Source organism: Carlito syrichta, unplaced genomic scaffold (assembly GCF_000164805.1).
Source record: "Carlito syrichta isolate Samal-C Ts95f unplaced genomic scaffold, Tarsius_syrichta-2.0.1 Scaffold314735, whole genome shotgun sequence".
In the NCBI taxonomy this organism is placed as follows: domain Eukaryota; kingdom Metazoa; phylum Chordata; class Mammalia; order Primates; family Tarsiidae; genus Carlito; species Carlito syrichta.
Genome location: NW_007258831.1, coordinates 62,684 through 75,763, shown reverse-complemented (window position 1 = coordinate 75,763; position 13,080 = coordinate 62,684). Strand labels below are relative to the sequence as shown.

Sequence of the window (13,080 nt, the reverse complement as noted above, 5' to 3'; positions counted from 1 at the left end):
CTGCACTCCAGTCTGGGCGACAGAGTGAGACTCCAACTCAAAAAAAATCCAAAAAAAAAACCACATCCAAAATAATAAAAAAATAAAAATAAAAATAAGTAGAACTTCATCAATCTAGAAAGCTTCTGCACTGCAAAAGAAACAGTCTACATGATGAAAATGAAATCCATGGAATGGTAGAAAATATTTGCAAGTCATGTATTTGATAAGGAGTTAATTTCCAAAATATATAAAGAATTTCTACAACTTAATAGCAAAAAAGCATTCATCTGATTACAAATATGAACAAATAATTTTAATACACAAACCACTGGAGAGAATTCAAGATAGTGTAACCACCATGAAAAACTATATGGGAGTTCTTCAAAAGATGACAAAGTTATTATATAATTTATTGATTCCACTTCAGAGTATCTGTCCAAAATTAAAATTAAAATCTTCAAAAGATATTAGCATTCCCTTGTTCATTGCAGCTATTCACAATAGCCAAGAAGTAGAAGCAATGCAAATGCCCATCAACAGATAAATAGATAAAATGAATTTTGTCAAATGCTTTTCTGGTCTCTGTTAAAATGATCATATAGTTTGTTTTTTATTTGGTTGATGTGATATATTATATATTGATTTGCATATGTTGAACCGTTTCAGGACTTGATTATGATAAATGATCCTTAATGAGTTACTGAATTCAGTTTTTTAGTATTTTGTGGATTTTTGTTCCTATGCTTATCAGAGATACTGACCTGTAGTTTTCTTTTTTGTTTGTTGTCTTTGTCTGATTTTGATATCAGTCTAATACTGATCTCATAGAATGAATTTGAAAGTATTTCCTCCTCCTTTATTTTTAAAAATAGTTTGAGAAGGAATGGTATGGGTACTTCTTCAAGTATCTGTTAGGGCTGGGCGCAGTGGCTCATTCTTGTAATCCTAGTACTTTGGGAAGCTGAGGTGTGAAGATCACTTGAACCCAGTTCAAAAGCAGCCTAGACAATCAAGTGAGACCATGCCTCTACCAAACAAACAAACAAATACAAGCCACTATAGTGCCTATAGTCAGATACCTGGAAGGCTGAAGCAGAAGGATTTCCTGAGTCTAGGAGAGTTATTATTGTGCTACTGCATTTCAGTCTGGGCAACAGAGTGAGACTCAGACTCAAAAAAGAAAGAAAGAAAGAAATATATGTCATCAACAAGGGAACCTGCATAATGAACATTTGTATACCTAACCCTGAATTGTACCCCACATCTTTAAAATAAAAAAGAAATAAATATATGTAAATGTTTGTTACAATTTAGCAGAGAAGCCATCAGATCTTAGGCTTTTCTTTGATAGGAGACATTTTATCACTACTTCTACCTTGTTACTTGCTATTAATCTATTTAGGTTTTGAGTTTCCTTATGGTTTAGTCTTGGTAGGTTGTATGTGTCTAGGAATTTATCCATTCCTTTTTTTATTACAATTTTTTGACATATAGATGCACATACTCATGTCTAACAATGTTTTGCATTTCTGTGGCATTAGTTTTAATGTCTTCTTCTTTTTTAAATCTCTGACCTTATTTGGGACCTCTATTTTTTCTTAGACTGGCTGAAATTTTCCCAATTTTATGTTATCCAAATACCAAGTTTTCATTTTGTTGCTTTTTATGTAATTTTAATCTCAATATGTTTTTTCTATGTTATGATCTTTCTTATTTCTTTCCTTCTATTAGTTTTAGACTTTTCCCCTTGTTTTTCTTGTTCTTTAATAGGCATGAGGGCCAGGCATGATGGCTTACATCTGTAAATTCTAGCACTTTGGGAGGCTGAAATGGATGGATCACTTAGGGACAGAGGTTGAGACCTTGGGCATTATAGCAAGACTTCATCTCAAAATAAGTAAATAATAAAAAACAAAACTTAGCTAGGCATGGTGGCATGCACCTGCAGTCTTACCTACTAGCAATCCCAAGGCAGACAAATCACTTGAGTTCAGGAGTTAAAGGTTGCAGTGAGCTATAATCACTCTAGATTGGATAACCAAGTGAGACCCTGTCTCAAAAAATAAAAAACGCATCATACAGCTATATATCTTTTTTTTAATGCACACGTTTTTCTATAAACTTACTTCTTAGCATTGCTTTTGCGGTGTTGTTTTCATTTTTATTTTTCTTCTAGAAATTCTTATAATACCTAACTCAAGTCAGGATGGCCATCATTACTCACTCAAAAAAACAACAGACGCTGGAGAGGATGCAGAGAAAAGGGAACACTTCTACACTGTTGGTGGGATTGTAAACTAGTACAATCTCGTAAAAAAAGGTATGGCGATTCCTGAAAGATCTAAAAATCAACCTTCCATACAACCCAGCAATCCCCCTTTTGGGAATATACCTGGAGGAACTCCAATCACTCTGTTGGGCTCAGTGGCTCAGCCTGTAATCCCAGCATTCCGGGAGGCCGAGGCGAGTGAATTGCCTGAGCCTGTGGATTTGAGACCAGCCCAGGCAACCTGGAGAGACCTCGTCTCTACAATAAATCAAAAATTAGCTGGGCATGGTAGCATGCACCTGTAGTTCCGTATACTTGGAAGACTGAGGCGGAAAGATTGCCAGAGTCCAGCAGGTCGATGCTGGGGTGGCCATTAGCGTGCTACTGCACTCCAGCCTGGGTGATGGAGTGAGACTCCAACTAAAAAAAAAAAAAAAAAAGAAAAAAGAGAGAGATACCTGCATACACATTTATTGCAGCATTATTTGCAATAGTAAAAATGTGGAACCAACTGTGCTGCCCATCAAAAGTGGACTGGATAAAAAAATGTGGTATATATACAAGATGGAGTATTACACAGCCTTAAAAGACAAAATTATAAACATTGCAGCAACTTGGATAGACTAGAGTCTATAATATACAGTGATCTATCAGAAACAAACAACTGAGTACCACATGTTCACTTATAAGCGGACCTTGAACAATTATAATACTATAAGAAAGGGATTGGCAGTAGTGGGAAACTGCCGGGGGTGGGGGGCATACTTCATCAATAAGGGTACCTATCTCAAACTGGGTGAAGTGGGGACCAAAGTGAGGTCCAAACTTTATCTGTACCATGACCATTTTATACCTAACCCTGAATTGTACCCATCTTTAAAATAAAAATTAAAAAATAAAAATAAGCCAACAACAAAAGAAATTCTTATAATGTCCTTCTTAATTTCCTTATTAGCCTAATGATTATACAGGAGCATACTATTTTATTTCCACGTATTTCTATAGTTTCCAAAGTTCCCCTTGTATTGATTTCTAGTTTTAGTCTATTGCAATCAGGGAATATAGTAGATATTTTTTAAAATGTAAGACTTTGTGGGGGCTTAATGTATGGTCTGTTTTTGAGAGCATTCCATGTGCTTAGGTGAAGAATATGTAATTGGTATTGGTTGGATGAAATGTTCTGTAATTGTCTGTTAGGTTTATTTGGTCTATAGTGCATATTATGCATGATTTTATTTTTCTGTCTACATTATCTATCCAATACTGAAAGTAAGATTTTAAAGTCCCCAGCTATTATTGGGGTGGTATCTATTGCTCTTTTTTAGCTCTAATATTTGCTTGGCATGTCGATGACACATCGAGTGCATATATATTTACAATTGTACACTCTTGCTGAACTGACTCCTTTATTACTATACATTTTGTTTCCTTTTATATTTTTTGTCTTGAATTCAATTTTTTTTGTTTTGTTTTGTTTTGTTTTGAGTTGGAGTCTCACTCTGTCGCCCAGACTGGAGTGCAGTGGCCGCTCCCGGCCACCGCAGCCTCGACCTGCTGGGCTCTGGCGATCCTTCCGCCTCAGCCTTCCGAGTAGCTGGAATTACAGGCATGTGCTACCATGCCTGACTGATTTTTTGATTTATTGTAGAGATGAGGTCTCGCTGCCCAGGCGGGTCTCGAACCCGTGGGCTCAGGCAATCCACTCACCTCAGCCTCCCAAAGGTGCGGGATTACAGGCTGAGCCACTGAGCCCAGCTGAATTCTATTTTTTATTACTCCTGTTCTTCTTTGCTTTCAGTTTTCATGTTTTCTCCATTCCTTCATTTTTAGTGTGTATGTGTCTTTGTAAGTGTAGTGAGTCTTTTATACTCAGGACATAGTTGGGTCTTGTTATCCATTCAGTAGCTCTATGTCTTTTAATTGGAGAATTTAATCCATTTACATTGATTGTTATTATTGATAGGTAAAGGCTTACAACTGCTCATTTGTTTTCTCAATACTTTGATAGTCTTCTCTTTCTTCCTGTCTTCCTTTGTGTATAGGTGATTTTCTCTTGTAGTATGTTTTAACTTTTGCTTTGTATTTTTGGTGTAGGTCTCACAGGTCTTTTCTCATAGGTCTTTGCTTTGTTGTTACCATGAGGCTTGCAAATAATATTTTATTGCCAATTATTTTAAAGCGATGGCAACTAGCCTCCAATCACAAAGGAAAGAAAAAACAAGGCAACAGAAAACTAAACTGGGCGGAGCCTCCATGATTGGAGCTACTGGGTTTATAAAAGAAATCCCAGAGAACTCTCTCTCCCTCTCTCTTCCAGATTGAGATACACCTGAAATTTGCAGTCTCACCTCAGAAGAGAATCCTCACCAGCTTGGAGAGCTGCTGTCTTGAGGACAGCAATATGCAGGTGCCTGTTTTGCTCTGTAATGCTCCTTCCCAAATATGCACTGCTACTACTGACCACAAGGGGTGGCCTCTTCTGTGTTCCTGTTGCCAAAGGAACCCTGCTGGAGTAGCTGAAACCAGAAGAGTCATGCCAAGGTCATTCTGGCTGTTGCCGCCCCAGATAGGACTTGTTATTGTGAATGATCTCATCATGAGTAGTAGGAAACAGGAAGGGGGGCTTTGAGAGTCCCGCATTTATTCAGTCAGCAACTGTGTCCTAAGCACCTATCCTGTGTTAGGTGCCCTGGTAGTCCACCATGTAGTGCTAAAATGACCACGGGGTCCCTGCTCTCCTTCCTAGGAACCTGCAGTCTGAGGAAAGCTGGACAAAAACACTAAAGCAAGTGCATATGAAGGAAAAGAGTAAATACTCTAATGTTGGATGTTCAGAGGGAGAGCTGGGGAGTCACTGTCTCGGGGAACTCATGCCTCAATGAGGTGACATTTTTGTCACGACCAGAAAAATACTATGGAGCCAGCCGTGCACAAGTCTGGGGACAGTGTGTCAGTAGAAGCCACTCCTGGTGCAGAGACTTACAGGTGGAAGCGAGTTTGACACAAAAGGTTAGAAAGAGGCCAGTGTGGCTGCAGGGAGCCTGGGGGAAAGGGGCACACAGAGGGTCCTGGGTCTGGGAGATGAAGGAGTGACCTGCCCTCAGTGACAACAGTACCCCAAACTTACCACTTCTGAACAACAGATATTTAGTATCTCACAATCTGTATGGACCAGCATCTGGGTACCCTTTAGCTGGGTGCCTCTGCCTCAAGTCTCTCCTAAGGTTTGGCTGTCGTCTCAACTGAAGCTGGATAGGGAGAGGATGGGCTTCCAAATCATTCACATGGGTACTTTCAGGATTCAGTGTGGCCTAAAGGCTTGAGCTCCTCATGTCTGTTGGCCTGGGCATGCCCTCTGTTCTCTGCCGTTGGGGCCTCTATATGGGGCAGCTGATAACATCAGAACTTATTTTCCAGGTTTGAGAAATACAGCAGAGAGACAGAAAGACAGAGGGAGACACAAATAGATACAGAGAAACAGACATTGAGAGGGGAACAGAACAAGCAGGAGGAAAATGACAGGTTATTTTTTCAATACAATCTTGAAAGTTATAATAAACTGAATTCCCCACATTCATGCATCAAAATTCTAAGTCCCCAATGTTATAGTTTAGGAAGCTGAAGGTAACTAGGTCTTGAGGGTAGAGCCCTCATGATTGGGGTTACTGAAATTACAAAAGAAACCCAAGAGAGCTCTCTCTCCCTCCACCAGATGAGCATACAACCTGAAGTCTGCAGTCTGCAACTCAAGAGTCTTTACCAGAGCCTGACCATGCTGACACCATGATCTTCAACTTACAGCCTCCAGACTGTGAGAAGTAAAGTTCCGATGTTTATCAGCTGCCCAGAATGTTTCTTTGCTCTAGCAGCCTGAACTAGGGGAAGTGATCTCCTGCTAGTTTTGTTGTATTCTGTTGGTCAGAAAAGAGTCATGAGCACTTAGTGCTGTGAGCCTTGGTGAACCACATAGGCTGAGATGAGGCACATAGATCTGCTTGTAGCTGTAATAAGAAGGTATGTCAGAGTATGACACTCTCTGAATGTCACTCAATCTAACGCTTTCACTGGTGCAGAATGGAAAATAAAGCACAAAGAAGTGCTTTCCCAATATCACATTGCAGCACCCAGGTTTTGAGTTATAGTTCATGGTGTACTTCCCCCATGCCCTTGTAATTCTTCCAGCTCCAAAAGTTTTCAGTATCTACATGTGACATCACATTATGAGTTTTAGGTTTCATCTCATACACACCTGATGAGTTCCCCAGGAAGCAGATGCTGCCATGATTACCATTGTGCAGGCTGGGTGACTGGGGATTCCCCAAAACACACACACTTGTCTAGGGTTACAGAATGGTGAGAAAAAGTCTGTGATCCAGCTCAGTCTCCTCAAACCTGGGACTCTGCTTGCATTTGGGTCTTCCAAGGGTGCTGAGGGAGGCTTTTACTTAATTGTGAACAGGTAGGGAGTTGACACAGGAAGAAGGTGAGCAGTCATCAGCCCAGTGGGACTTTGGGACAGTCTTATGAAAGAATGAGGCCCAGTGATGGAACCTTGAAGTGACCTCACTTTGTTGATAGACACCAAGAGGATTACGCTCACCCTAATCTGGCAATCAGGCACCACACCCCAGTGATAGTCCCACGTTCAGCTTACTTGTTGGGAGACAATAAAAAGAACAAAATGTTCTCCTGCTGTGTCACAATTTTCCAGGGCTCTCACCTCAACAAGGCCTAAAGTGGAAGGCTGTTCATATAATGCAGCTGTTGGTTCAGCCCTCACCTGGACGTCTTTGGCTACCTATCAAAGGGCACCTACAGATAACACAGGGCAGTCCAGGTCAGGCCCATCCATGTCCAGCTTCACCTCTAATCTAATCTTTGCAGTCTCAAAGTCCTCCCCAGTGCCATGTGTTTGGAAGGAGCAAGGAATGAGAGGGCTAAACCTGAACAGAAATATGTTACAGGTGTTGGAAGCCTGGTGAATCTGTCAGGTGCATAATCCAGGTCATGGTGAGCAGGATGGAAAGTTAAGTGTTGGGAACCAAGTTTGTCTACTCAGATGTGAATTCCATGGCTCCAAGCTGTTGTGTGGTTTCCTCATGGCTGAAGGTCTACACAGATGCTCCTACGTGCCTGATCTGGGAAGAATGTCTAATAGGGATGTCTCCTGTAGACAGCCAGGCAGGCCATTAAAATCTGGCTTGGCAGACACTCTTTTTGCAGAGTTCCATGCAGATAGATAGAAATGTGTTTGATGAGTCCTACTTCTCCATCTCCTTGGAAAAAAGGCAGATGAACCACACTACCAAGTATGGCCTGCACCAAGCCAGGGTGAGAGCAGGCACGGAGAAGTCTCCACAAACAGGAACCCCAAACACTAGGATGGGCCCAGAATCCAGACCTGAATATGGGGACTCTCTGGACTCTCTTCTAGGGCTTTCTCACTTAAGTGACCCACAGTTGCCTCCCAAAGAAATCTGGTCTCCATTAGTCCTCAGTGACAGTTTGGCTAGGTCAGTCTCTGTTCACATACCTGCAGGAATGTCACAAAAAACATTTTAGGGTTGGTTTCAGGTTACACTATGCCATGAGTATCTTTGCCGATTGCTGTTTTTATCATTCTTACTCCCTACTCCAGGGAATCTCCTATAACTGCAGCTCTGCTGCCAGCCAGACCATCTTCAATTGTTTCTAACCAACTATCTTTTTTTTTTTTTGAGTTGGAGTCTCACTTTGTCACTCAGACTGGAGTGCAGTGGCCACTGCCAGCCACCACAGCCTCGACCTGCTGGGCTCCGGCGATCCTTCCGCCTCAGTCTTCCAAGTAGCTGGAACTACAGGCCTGCACTACCATGCCTAGCTAATTTTTTGATTTGTTGTAGAGATGAGGTCTCACAAGTTGCCCAGGCAGGTCTCAAACCTGCGGGCTCAGGCAATTCACTCACCTCGGACTCCCAAAGTGCAGGATTACAGGCTGAGCCACTGAGCCCAGCCCAATTATATTACTAAGAAGGTTTCTACAGAGTTGAAGGATTTACCTAAAAAGGGGGCTAAGCTACTCTGTGTTTGTGTGCAACGTGTCACCTTACAGAACTTGTCCTTGTAGCCCATCAGCAGAGAAGTTGTGCCCTCATGGTCTCCAAAAAAGGTCATTTCCCATAGCAATTCAGACCTTCAATGCTGGTGGAGCCTGACATGATAAAACCCTATGTCCATGATAGCCTTGCTGCAGGGAAGATCCTTGTGCATTCTAATAGGTGGTAACAGTTTCTAGGGTTGCCGTAATATGAAGTGCTGTGACAACAGAAATGCAGTTTCTCACAATTCTGATGGCTAGAAATTCAACATCAAGCTGTTGTCTGGGGTTTTACCGAGGTCTCTTTCCTTGGCTGTAGGTGGCTATCTTCTATATCTGGCTACAGGGTCTTCGCTTGTGCTTGCTTCTGTGTCCCTACCACCTCTCCTTATAAGGAATCCAGTCATTTTGAAATCAGGGGCCATCACAACAAACTAATTTACCCTTAATTACCTTTTTAAAGTACCATATGTCCAAATACAGTCACATTCTGAGGCACTGTGTGTTAGTACATGAACACATAAAGTTGGGGGAGAGAAAACAGTTTATCTCATACATATACTAATCCTCCACAGAAGATGTGGAAAATAACATAGAAAGCAAACCTGATTTTACATTTGTGAAAAAATGTTTGAAGCCGGGTATGGAGGCTTATACTTGTAATCTTAGCATTTTGAAAGGCTGAGGTAGGAGAACTGCTTGAGGCCAGGAGTTCAAGACTAGTCTGGGCAACATAGTGAGACCTCATCTTTATAATTTTTTTAAAAAAGAGTCTCATTCTGTAACCCAGGCTGGAGTGCAGTGGCACACTCACAGCCTCCGCAGCCTGGACTTGCTGGGTTCAGGCGATCCTTCTGCCTCAGTCTTCTAAGTAGGTGGAACTAAAGGCATATGCCACCAAGCCCAGCTAATTGTTTTTTTTTTTTTTTTTATAGTGACAAGGTCTCGCCAAGTTGCCCAGGCTGGTCTTGAACACCTGGGCTCAGGCAATCCTCTTGCCTCTGCCTCTCAAAGTGCTGGGATTACAGGTGTGAACCACCACATCCAGCTTCATCCTTACAAAACAACAACAACAAAGGCTGGGCATAGTGGCATGCACCTGCACTCCCAGTACTAGTGAGGTTGAGGTAGGAAGATTGACTGAACTCAGTTCAAGGGTATGGGAAGCTGAGATTGTGTCACTACACTCCAGATTAAGCAACATAGTGAGACTCAGACCAAAAAAAAAAAAAAAAAAAGTTTAAGATTCCTTTCAGTCGGTTTTTATCCTTGACACAGAAAGGAGTCTTAAGACCCAGATCCCCTCAGATATTTGAGGATGTTCTGGTTGAGGTTCATTTATTTAACACACACACACAGTACTTAATTTGTACAATGACTTTTCTAGATGCCTGGCATAATTCAATGAAAAAGCAGACGACAATCTCTGGGTGGGAGTCAGACACTCACAGTAGACATGGTATGCAGGTCATGGCCACAGAATGTAAGATAAAATAAACTCTTGCATCCCCCCCCGCTTATGAATACATGCTCCCAGATTCTGACCCGAGTAACAGACCTTAGGACTAACAACAACATTTTAATAAACGCAAAAAAGATTTTGAGAAAATTCAACATCCTTCATGATAAAAATGTTTTTCAACAAATTAAGTATAGATCAAATGCACCTCAACCCAATAAAGGCCATATATGACAAATGTACAGCTGCTATCATACTAAATGAGAAAGTCATAAGCTTTTTCTCTAAGAGCTGGACAGAGGCAAGTATGCCCACTTTCACCACTCTTATTCAAGAATAAAACCAAAGGCTTTTCATTCAGATTGAAAAGATATTCAATTGTCCTTGTCTGAAGATGACAAGATCTTATATATAGAAAACCCTAAGGACTCCAAGAAACACTCAGAACCAATAAATAAACTTAGTAAACCTGCAGGAACAAAATCAACCTACAAAAGTCAGTAGCATTTCTACACAATAACAACTGATTATCTGGAAAATTTTTTTCAAAAAATCTATGAGTTACAAAAAATATTTAAAAATAAATTTAAACAAAAAGTGAAAGATCTCTACTTTAAAAACTAAACAATATTGTAGTAAGACATTAAAGAAATCACAAATAAATTGAAAGATATTCCTCGTTCATAGGCTGGCAGAATATTGTTAAATGTCAATACTAAACAAAATGATCTATTAATTAAATGCAATCAGTATCAAAATGCCTATGATAAATTTTACAGAAATTTAAAAAATTCTAAAATCCATATGGTACTGAAAAAGATCTTGAATAGCCAAAGCAATTGAGCAAACAAACAAAAAACTGGAGGTGTCACACAATATGACTTTGAAATTCATTATAAGTTGTAGTACAGTATGATATAAAAACAGACACACAGGCCAAATGGAGCAGAACAGAGACCGGAAACAAATTCATGCATTTACAGCTACCTGATTTTAGATAAAGATTGTAACAAGAACATACAGCGGGGAAAGAACAGCCTTTTCAGAAAATGATCAAAAAATTAGCTGGATGTGGTAGCAAACACCTGTAGTCCAAGCTACTTGGGAGGTTAAGGTGGGCAAATCACTTGAATCCAATAGTTTAAGGTTGAGGTGAGCCATGATTGTGCCACTCCAGCCTGGGCAACAGAGTGAGACCCCAACTTAAATAAATAAATAAATGACAAAAGACCCAGTCATTTTTGAAAAGACGTACAAATGGCCAACAGATGTATAAAATAATATTCAATGCCAGTAGTAATTAGGAAAACATACAGCCAAACCACTATAGATATGAACTCACTACTCTTAAAATGACTATTATTAAAAAGCCAAAGATAAGTACCGGCAATGATGTGAAGAAAAGGGAATGCTTGCACACTGTTTGTATGAATTCTGTCATTTTCAATCACATAAGCTGGAGGACATTCTATTAATTGACATAATCAAGGCACAGAAAGACATGATCTTACTCCTATGTGGAATCCAAATAAGTTGACCTCTTTGAAGTGGAGAGTAGAATAGTACTTACCAGAACCTGGTTTTTTCAAAGGGGACTTGAGAGGATGTCTGTCAATGGATACATGATTACCGCTCAAAAGGAATGGTGACTATGTTGGGAATACATTGTATCTTTTAAAAATGCTTAGACAGTGACGTTAAGTGTTCTCACCATAAAAAGGACAACAATGTAAGGTAAAGCATTTGTTAGTTAGCTAGAATTAAGCATTCAAAATGTATAAATACTTCAAAACAGCCTGTCCCACATGATAAAGTCACATAATTTTTCTGTCAATTAGAATAATTTTTTAAAATATTATGGGCCAGGTGCAGTGGCTCAAGCCTGTAATCCCAGCACTTTGGGAGACTGAGGTGAGAGGATTGCCTGAGCCCAGGGGTTCGAGACTTGCCTGGACAACTTGGTAAGACCTGTTTCTTCTTCAAAAAAATTAGCTGGGCATGGTAGCGTGCATGTAGTCTGGGATACTTAGAAGGCTGCGGCGGAAGGATTGCCTGAGTCCACAGGTCAATGCTGGGGTGGCTGTGAGCATGCCACTGAACTCCAACCTGAGCGATAGAGTGAGACTCTGACTCAAAAAAAAAAAAATTGGTTAACAATGTTGCAACTGTCATTAGCTGAACTGAACTATATCCAAAAAATATAACTTTTGTGATGTTTTTGTCATTCCATTTGTCAGTCTTTGGCATGAAAACTCTGACATCTACCAGTTCAGGCCCAGAAAGGGTCCAACATATTTCAGGGCTTTGTACTTTAGCCTTGACACACCTGGAGTTTCTGGTTCTGCTGATGATGATAAAGAAGACACTACAAAAGCAGGTGATACTAATGGTGTTACCCACTCCCACCCCCACCACTCTACAAACACAGAAAACAAGTTTGCATTCAAAATCACTGGGGAAATGTTTCAGTCCAACAGCTGCCATAAGGTCTGAAATTCTTCTAGAAAGAATGACCAATAAGTTGGGTACAGTTAGGTGACTAAAATTGAAAAGCATGAACTATGAATTGCTCCCATTAAAATAAAAAAATATATAAGAGTGAGAATTTCTCCAATATTTAACTATCAGTCTGGAAAAGAAAGATTATAAATTTTGAATCCACAGACATCATGTTATTATTGTTGTCAAACACTTACCATACACTCAAAAAGATCCTGCAAAGAAACATAATGGTATCAGTATTACATAAAGAATCAAATTCTGAATTCCTCACTTACCATTAACTCTCCTTAAAGACACATTTTTTTCAAGATATTTTCAAAGTCTGATGTTTTTATATATAGCACTGACAATATATAGCCCACTGTTCTAAATGTTTTACTCATGCTAACTAATTTTATACGTGCATTTTGTGCTGGGGTCTAATGACATGTTTCTGTTACAAAGACAAACAATGCCTGATTTAATCCTCTGGCCTGAGGATACTGCAAACCTCTGATTTCAATACAGTGATCTAAATGTTGCATTTATAACCAACAATGACCTCAAACTCTCCAGTTATAACAATTTTTTCACCACAGTAAAAATTTTTGACTGTTGGGCGTGGTGGCTCAAGCATGCAATCCCAGCACTTTGGGAGGCTGAGGCAAGAGGATTGCCTGAGTTCAGGGGTTCAGGGCAACTTGGTGAGACCTCGTCTCCATAAATAAAAAAATTAGCCAGGTGTGGTGGCACACCCCTGTAGTTGCAGCTACTTGGAAGGCGGAGGTGGAAGAATCACCTGAGTCCAGAAGG

At 40.2% G+C, this 13,080-nt stretch overlaps 1 pseudogene; it reads left to right on the top strand.

The window, feature by feature from the left end:
- LOC103274353 overlaps positions 1-7,946 on the top strand; it is a 12,359-nt pseudogene extending 4,413 nt beyond the window's left edge.
- The last annotated feature ends 5,134 nt before the right edge of the window (positions 7,947-13,080 follow it).